Below are 10,009 nucleotides of genomic sequence, written 5' to 3'. Positions count from 1 at the left end.
GGAAATGCAAGAGACCTCAGTTATGATGATGCACTAGGTCCATAGCTGGGACTTTGTGCATGTTCTCGAAATGCGTTTGCCGAGTGCTCATTAAGAAAGTTTCTACACAAGTTTCTGAACGAACTCCTTATGAAAAGTTCTCCAAAAGTTCCCTATGAAAGAATCCTTTGAAGCATCTGGTCGTCACAAACGTTTTGACTACTTGTGGAGCCAAAATGGACTCCATATGAGTCAGATATCCATGTTTCAGTTAACACCGCGCAAAACTGATTCCGAACGACAGTTATAGACTAGTTCTTGTGTAGTTGCATTCGATTTTTCCCATTCTACTTCACTAAAAATCTCGATATGAGATCCAATTACTTGTAGTGAAATGCAAGAGACCTCAGTTATGATGATGCACTAGGTCCATAGCAGGGTCTTTGTGTATGTTCTCGAAATGCGTTTGTCGAGTGCTCATTAAGAAAGTTTCTATAAAAGTTTCTGAACGAACTCCTTCAGAAAAGTTCTCCAAAAGTTCCCTATGAAAGAATCCTTTGAAGCATCTGGTCGTCATAAACGTTTTGACTACTTGTGGATCAAAATGGAGTCCGTATGAGTCAGATATCCATTTTTCAGTTAACACTGCGCAAAACTGATTCCGAACGACAGTTACAGACTAGTTCTTGTGTAGTTGCATTCGTTTTTTCCATTCTACTTCACTAAACATCTCCATATGAGATCCAATTACTTGTGGGGAAATGCAAGAGACCTCAGTTATGAATATGTACTAGGTCCATAGCTGGGACTTTGTGTATGTTCTCGAAATGCGTTTGTCGAGTGCTCTTTAAGAAAGTTTCTATACAAGTTTCTGAATGAACTCCTTAAGAAAAGTTCTCTAAAAGTTCCCTATGAAAGAATCCTTTGAAGCATCTAGTCGTCACAAACGTTTTGACTACTTGTGGAGCCAAAATGGACTCCGTATGAGTCAGATATCCATGTTTCAGTTAACACCGCGCAAAACTGATTCCGAACGACAGTTATAGACTAGTTCTTGTGTAGTTGCATTCGATTTTTCCCTTTCTACTTCACTAAAAATCTCGATATGAGATCCAATTACTTGTAGTGAAATGCAAGAGACCTCAGTTATGATGATGCACTAGGTCCATAGCAGGGTCTTTGTGTATGTTCTCGAAATGCGTTTGTCGAGTGCTCATTAAGAAAGTTTCTATAAAAGTTTCTGAACAAACTCCTTAAGAAAAGTTCTCCAAATGTTCCCTATGAAAGAATCCTTTGAAGCATCTGGTCGTCATAAACGTTTTGACTACTTGTGGATCAAAACGGAGTCCGTATGAGTCAGATATCCATTTTTCAGTTAACACTGCGCAAAACTGATTCCGAACGACAGTTACAGACTAGTTCTTGTGTAGTTGCATTCGTTTTTTCCATTCTACTTCACTAAACATCTCCATATGAGATCCAATTACTTGTAGGGAAATGCAAGAGACCTCAGTTATGAATATGCACTAGGTCCATAGCTGGGACTTTGTGTATGTTCTCGAAATGCGTTTGTCGAGTGCTCTTTAAGAAAGTTTCTATACAAGTTTCTGAATGAACTCCTTAAGAAGAGTTCTCTAAAAGTTCCCTATGAAAGAATCCTTTGAAGCATCTGGTCGTCACAAACGTATTGACTACTTGTGGAGCCAAAATGGACTCCGTATGAGTCAAATATCCATGTTTCAGTTAACACCGCGCAAAACTGATTCCGAACGACAGTTATAGACTAGTTCTTGTGTAGTTGCATTAGATTTTTCCCATTCTACTTCACTAAAAATCTCGATATGAGATCCAATTACTTGTAGTGAAATGCAAGAGACCTCAGTTATGATGATGCACTAGGTCCATAGCAGGGTCTTTGTGTATGTTCTCGAAATGCGTTTGTCGAGTGCTCATTAAGAAAGTTTCTATAAAAGTTTCTGAACGAACTCCTTAAGAAAAGTTCTCCAAAAGTTCCCTAGGAAAGAATCCTTTGAAGCATCTGGTCGTCATAAACGTTTTGACTACTTGTGGATCGAAACGGAGTCCGTATGAGTCAGATATCCATTTTTCAGTTAACACTGATTCCGAACGACAGTTACAGACTAGTTCTTGTGTAGTTGCATTCGTTTTTTCCATTCTACTTCACTAAACATCTCCATATGAGATCCAATTACTTGTAGGGAAATGCAGGAGACCTCAGTTATGAATATGCACTAGGTCCATAGCTGGGACTTTGTGTATGTTCTCGAAATGCGTTTGTCGAGTGCTCTTTAAGAAAGTTTCTATACAAGTTTCTGAATGAACTCCTTAAGAAAAGTTCTCTAAAAGTTCCCTATGAAAGAATCCTTTGAAGCATCTGGTCCTCACAAACGTTTTGACTACTTCTGGAGCCAAAACGGACTCCGTATGAGTCAGATATCCTTGTTTCAGTTAACACTACGCAAAACTGATTCCGAACGACAGTTACAAAGTAGTTCTTGTGTAGTTGCATTCGATTTTTTCCATTCTACTTCACTAAACATCTCCATATGAGATCCAATTACTTGTAGGGAAATGCAAGAGACCTCAGTTATGATGATGCACTAGGTCCATAGCTGGGACTTTGTGTATGTTCTCGAAATGCGTTTGTCGAGTGCTCATTAAGAAAGTTTCTATACAAGTTTCTGAACGAACTCCTTAAGAAAAGTTATCCAAAAGTTCCCTATGAAAGAACCCTTTGAAGCATCTGGACGTCACAAACGTTTTGAATACTTCTGGAGCCAAAACAGACTCCGTATGAGTCAGATATCCATGTTTCAGTTAACACCGCCCAAAACTGATTCCGAACGACAGTTATGGACTGGTTCTTGTGTAGTTGCATTCCATTTTTTCCATTCCACTTCACTAAACATCTCCATATGAGATCCGATTACTTGTAGGGAAATGCAAGAGACCTCAGTTATGATGATGCACTAGGTCCATAGCTGGGACTTTGTGTATGTTCTCGAAATGCGTTTGTCGAGTGCTCATTAAGAAAGTTTGTATACAAGTTTCTGAACGAACTCCTTAAGAAAAGTTCTCCAAAAGTTCCCTATGAAAGAATCCTTTGAAGCATCTGGTCGTCACAAACGTTTTGACTACTTGTGGAGCCAAAACGAACTCTGTATGAGTCAGATATCCATGTTTCAGTTAACACTACGCAAAACTGATTCCGAACGACACTTACAGACTAGTTCTTGTGTAGTTGCATTCGAATTTTTCCATTATACTTCACTAAACATCTCCATATGAGATCCAATTACTTGTAGGGAAATGCAAGATACCGCAGTTATGATGATGCACTAGGTCCATAGCTGGTACTTTGTGTATGTTCTTGAAATGCGTTTGTCGAGTGCTCATTAAGAAAGTTTCTATACTAGTTTCTGAATGAACTCCTTAAGAAAAGTTATCCAAAAGTTCCCTATGAAAGAATCCTTTGAAGCATCTGGTCGTCACAAACGTTTTGACTACTTGTGGAGCCAAAATGGACTCCGTATGAGTCAGATATCCATGTTTCACTAAATATCTCCATATGAGATCCAATTACTTGTAGGGAAATGCAAGAGACCTCATTTATGATGATGCACTAGGTCCATAGCTGGGACTTTGTGTATGTTCTCGAAATGCGTTTGTCGAGTGCTCATTAAGAAAGTTTCTATACAAGTTTCTGAACGAACTCCTTAAGAAACGTTCTCCAAAAGTTCCCTTTGGAAGAATCCTTTGAAGCATCTGGTCGTCACAAATGTTTTGACTACTTGTGGAGCCAAAATGAACTCTGTATGAGTCAGATATCCATATTTCAGTTAACACTAAGATAAACTGATTCCGAACGACACTTACAGACTAGTTCTTGTGTAGTTGCATTCGATTTTTTCCATTATACTTCACTAAACATTTCCATATGAGATCCAATTACTTTTAGGGAAATGCAAGATACCTCAGTTATGATGATGCACTAGGTCCATAGCTGGGACTTTGTGTATGTTCTCGAAATGCGTTTGTCGAGTGCTCATTAAGAAAGTTTCTATACAAGTTTCTGAACGAACTCCTTAAGAAACGTTCTCCGAAAGTTCCCTATGGAAGAATCCTTTGAAGCAGCTGGTCGTCACAAATGTTTTGACTAATTGTGGAGCCAAAATGAACTCTGTATGAGTCAGATATCCATATTTCAGTTAACACTGCGCAAAACTGATTCATAACGACACTTACAGACTAGTTCTTGTGTAGTTGCATTCGATTTTTTCCATTATACTTCACTAAACATTTCCATATGAGATCCAATTACTTTTAGAGAAATGCAAGATACCTCAGTTATGATGATGCACTAGGTCCATAGCTGGGACTTTGTGTATGTTCTCGAAATGCGTTTGTCGAGTGCTCATTAAGAAAGTTTCTATACAAGTTTCTGAACGAACTCCTTAAGAAAAGTTATCCAAAAGTTCCCTATGAAAGAATCCTTTGAAGCATCTGGACGTCACAAACGTTTTGAATACTTCTGGAGCCAAAACGGACTCCGTATGAGTCAGATATCCATGTTTCAGTTAACACCGCCCAAAACTGATTCCGAACGACAGTTATGGACTGGTTCTTGTGTAGTTGCATTCGATTTTTTCCATTCCACTTCACTAAACATCTCCATATGAGATCCGATTACTTGTAGGGAAATGCAAGAGACCTCAGTTATGATGATGCACTAGGTCCATAGCTGGGACTTTGTGTATGTTCTCGAAATGCGTTTGTCGAGTGCTCATTAAGAAAGTTTCTATACAAGTTTCTGAACGAACTCCTTAAGAAAAGTTCTCCAAAAGTTCCCTATGAAAGAATCCTTTGAAGCATCTGGTCGTCACAAACGTTTTGACTACTTGTGGAGCCAAAACAAACTCTGTATGAGTCAGATATCCATGTTTCAGTTAACACTACGCAAAACTGATTCCGAACGACACTAACAGACTAGTTCTTGTGTAGTTGCATTCGATTTTTTCCATTATACTTCACTAAACATCTCCATATGAGATCCAATTACTTGTAGGGAAATGCAAGATACCTCAGTTATGATGATGCACTAGGTCCATAGCTGGTACTTTGTGTATGTTCTCAAAATGCGTTTGTCGAGTGCTCATTAAGAAAGTTTCTATACTAGTTTCTGAATGAACTCCTTAAGAAAAGTTATCCAAAAGTTCCCTATGAAAGAATCCTTTGAAGCATCTGGTCGTCACAAACGTTTTGACTACTTGTGGAGCCAAAATGGACTCCGTATGAGTCAGATATCCATGTTTCACTAAATATCTCCATATGAGATCCAATTACTTGTAGGGAAATGCAAGAGACCTCATTTATGATGATGCACTAGGTCCATAGCTGGGACTTTGTGTATGTTCTCGAAATGCGTTTGTCGAGTGCTCATTAAGAAAGTTTCTATACAAGTTTCTGAACGAACTCCTTAAGAAACGTTCTCCAAAAGTTCCCTTTGGAAGAATCCTTTGAAGCATCTGGTCGTCACAAATGTTTTGACTACTTGTGGAGCCAAAATGAACTCTGTATGAGTCAGATATCCATATTTCAGTTAACACTAAGCAAAACTGATTCCGAACGACACTTACAGACTAGTTCTTGTGTAGTTGCATTCGATTTTTTCCATTATACTTCACTAAACATTTCCATATGAGATCCAATTACTTTTAGGGAAATGCAAGATACCTCAGTTATGATGATGCACTAGGTCCATAGCTGGGACTTTGTGTATGTTCTCGAAATGCGTTTGTCGAGTGCTCATTAAGAAAGTTTCTATACAAGTTTCTGAACGAACTCCTTAAGAAACGTTCTACAAAAGTTCCCTATGGAAGAATCCTTTGAAGCAGCTGGTCGTCACAAATGTTTTGACTAATTGTGGAGCCAAAATGAACTCTGTATGAGTCAGATATCCATATTTCAGTTAACACTGCGCAAAACTGATTCATAACGACACTTACAGACTAGTTCTTGTGTAGTTGCATTCGATTTTTTCCATTATACTTCACTAAACATCTCCATATGAGATCCAGTTACTTTTAGGGACATGCAAGATACCTCAGTTATGATGATGCACTAGGTCCATAGCTGGGACTTTGTGTATGTTCTCGAAATGCGTTTGTCGAGTGTTCATTAAGAAAGTTTCTATACAAGTTTCTGGACGAACTCCTTAAGAAAAGTTCTCCAAAAGTTCCCTATGAAAGAATCCTTTGAAGCATCTGGTCGTCACAAACGTTTTGACTACTTGTGGAGCCAAAACGGACTCCGTATGAGTCAGATATCCATGTTTCACTTAACACTGCGCAAAACTGATTCCGAACGACAGTTACGGACTAGTTCGTGTGTAGTTGCATTCGATATTCTCCATTCTACTTCACTAAACATCTCCATATGAGATCCGATTACTTGTAGGGAAATGCAAGAGACCTCAGTTATGATGATGCACTAGGTCCATAGCTGGGACTTTGTGTATGTTCTCGAAATGCGTTTGTCGAGTGCTCATTAAGAAAGTTTCTATACAAGTTTCTGAACGAACTCCTTAAGAAAAGTTATCTAAAAGTTCCCTATGAAAGAATCCTTTGAAGCAGCTGGTCGTCACAAACGTTTTGACTACTTGTGGAGCCAAAACGGACTCCGTATGAGTCACATATCCATGTTTCTGTTAACACTGCGCAAAACTGATTCCGAACGATAGTTACAGACTAGTTCTTGTGTAGTTGCATTCGATTTTTTCCATTCTACTTCACTAAATATCTCCATATGAGACCAATTACTTGTAGGAAAATGCAAGAGACCTCAGTTATGAATATGCACTAGGTCCATAGCTGGGACTTTGTGTATGTTCTCGAAATGCGTTTGTCGAATGCTCTTTAAGAAAGTTTCTATACAAGTTTCTGAATGAACTCCTTAAGAAAAGTTATCCAAAAGTTCCCTATGAAAGAATCCTTTGAAGTATCTGGTCGTCACAAACGTTTTGACTACTTCTGGAGCCAAAACGGACTCCGTAAGAGTCAGATATCCATATTTCAGTTAACACTACGCAAAATTGATTCCAACGACAGTTACAAAGTAGTTCTTGTGTAGTTGCATTCAATTTTTTCCATTCTACTTCACTAAACATCTCCATATGAGATCCAATTACTTGTAGGGAAATGCAAGAGACCTCAGTTATGATGATGCACTTGGTCTATAGCTGGGACTTTGTGTATGTTCTCGAAATGCGTTTGTCGAGTGCTCATTAAGAAAGTTTCTATACAAGTTTCTGAACGAACTCCTTAAGAAAAGTTATCCAAAAGTTCCCTATGAAAGAATCCTTTGAAGTATCTGGTCGTCACAAACGTTTTGACTACTTCTGGAGCCAAAACGGACTCCGTATGAGTCAGATATCCATGTTTCAGTTAACACCGCCCAAAACTGATTCCGAACGACACTTACAGACTAGTTCTTTTGTAGTTGCATTCGATTTTTTCCATTCTACTTCACTAAATATCTCCATATGAGATCCGATTGCTTGTAGGGAAATGCAAGAGACCTCAGTTATGATGATGCACTAGGTCCATAGCTGGGACTTTGTGTATGTTCTCGAAATGCGTTTGTCGAGTGCTCATTAAGAAAGTTTCTATACAAGTTTCTGAACGAACTCCTTAAGAAAAGTTCTCGAAAAGTTCCCTATGGAAGAATCCTTTGAAGCATCTGGTCGTCACAAATGTTTTGCCTACTTGTGGAGCCAAAACAAACTCTGTATGAGTCAGATATCCATGTTTCAGTTAACACTACGCAAAACTGATTCCGAACAACACTTACAGACTAGTTCTTGTGTAGTTGCATTCGATTTTTTCCATTATACTTCACTAAACATCTCCATATGAGATCCAATTACTTTTAGGGAAATGCAAGATACCTCAGTTATGATGATGCACTAGGTCCATAGCTGGGACTTTGTGTATGTTCTCGAAATGCGTTTGTCGAGTGCTCATTAAGAAAGTTTCTATACAAGTTTCTGGACGAACTCCTTAAGAAAAGTTCTCCAAAATTTCCCTATGAAAGAATCCTTTGAGGCATCTGGTCGTCACAAACGTTTTGACTACTTGTGGAGCCAAAACGAACTCTGTATGAGTCAGATATCCATGTTTCAGTTAACACTACGCAAAACTGATTCCGAACGACACTTACAGACTAGTTCTTGTGTAGTTGCATTCGATTTTTTCCATTATACTTCACTAAACATCTCCATATGAGATCCAATTACTTTTAGGGAAATGCAAGATACCTCAGTTATGATGATGCACTAGGTCCATAGCAGGGACTTTGTGTATGTTCTCGAAATGCATTTGTCGAGTGCTCATTAAGAAAGTTTCTATACAAGTTTCTGGACGAACTCCTTAAGAAAAGTTCTCCAAAATTTCCCTATGAAAGAATCCTTTGAAGCATCTGGTCGTCACAAACGTTTTGACTACTTGTGGAGCCAAAACGGACTCCGTATGAGTCAGATATCCATGTTTCACTTAACACTGCGCAAAACTGATTCCGAACGACAGTTACGGACTAGTTCTTGTGTAGTTGCATTCGATTTTCTCCATTCTACTTCACTAAACATCTCCATATGAGATTTGATTACTTGTAGGGAAATTCAAGAGACCTCAGTTATGATGATGCACTAGGTCCATAGCTGGGACTTTGTGTATGTTCTCAAAATGCGTTTGTCGAGTGCTCATTAAGAAAGTTTCTATACAAGTTTCTGAACGAACTCCTTAAGAAAAGTTATCCAAAAGTTCCCTATGAAAGAATCCTTTGAAGCAGCTGGTCGTAACAAACGTTTTGACTACTTCTGGAGCCAAAACGGACTCCGTATGAGTCACATATCCATGTTTCTGTTAACACTGCGCAAAACTAATTCCAAACGACAGTTACAGACTAGTTCTTGTGTAGTTGCATTTGATTTTTTCCATTCTACTTCACTAAACATCTCCATATGAGATCCAATTACTTGTGGGAAATGAAAGAGACCTCAGTGATGATGATGCACTAGGTCCATAGCTGGGACTTTGTGTATGTTCTCGAAATACGTTTGTCGAGTACTCATTAAGAATGTTTCTATACAAGTTTCTGAACGAACTCCTTAAGAAAAGTTCTCCAAAAGTTCCCTATGAAAGAATCCTTTTAAGCATCTTGTCGTCACAAACGTTTTGACTACTTGTGGATCCAAAACAGACTCCGTATGAGTCAGATATCCATGTTTCTCTTAACACTGCGCAAAACTGATTCCGAACGACAGTTACAAACTAGTTCTTGTGTAGTTGCATTCGATTTTTTCCATTCAACTTCACTAAACATCTCCATATGAGATCGAATTACTTGTAGGGAAATGCAAGAGACCTCAGTTATGATGATGCACTAGGTCCATAGCTGGGACTTTGTGTATGTTCTCGAAATGCATTTGTCGAGTGCTCATTAAGAAAGTTTCTATACAAGTTTCTGAACGAACTCCTTAAGAACAGTTCTCCAAAGGTTCCATATGAAAGAAGCCTTTGAAGCATCTGGTCGTCCCAAACGTTTTGACTACTTGTGGAGCTAAAACGGACTCCGTATGAGTCAGATATCCATGTTTCAGTTAACACCGCGCAGAACTGATTCCGGACGACAGTTATATACTAGTTCTTGTGTAGTTGCATTCGATTTTTTCCATTCTACTTCACTAAACATCTCCATATGAGATGCGATTACTTGTAAGGAAATGCAAGAGACCTCAGTTATGATGATGCACTAGGTCCATAGCTGGGACTTTGTGTATGTTCTCGAAATGCGTTTGTCGAGTGCTCATTAAGAAACTTTCTATACAAGTTTCTGAATGAACTCCTTAAGAAAAGTTCTCCAAAAGTTCCCTATGAAAGAAGCCTTTGAAGCATCTGGTCGTCACGAACGTTTTGACTACTTGTGGATCCAAAACGGTGTCCGTATGAGTCAG

The sequence above is a fragment of the Aegilops tauschii genome, chromosome 5, assembly GCF_002575655.3.
Source record: "Aegilops tauschii subsp. strangulata cultivar AL8/78 chromosome 5, Aet v6.0, whole genome shotgun sequence".
In the NCBI taxonomy this organism is placed as follows: Eukaryota; Viridiplantae; Streptophyta; class Magnoliopsida; order Poales; family Poaceae; genus Aegilops; species Aegilops tauschii.
The sequence above is the reverse complement of the archived record's forward strand: the minus strand, read 5'-3'. Positions refer to the sequence as shown.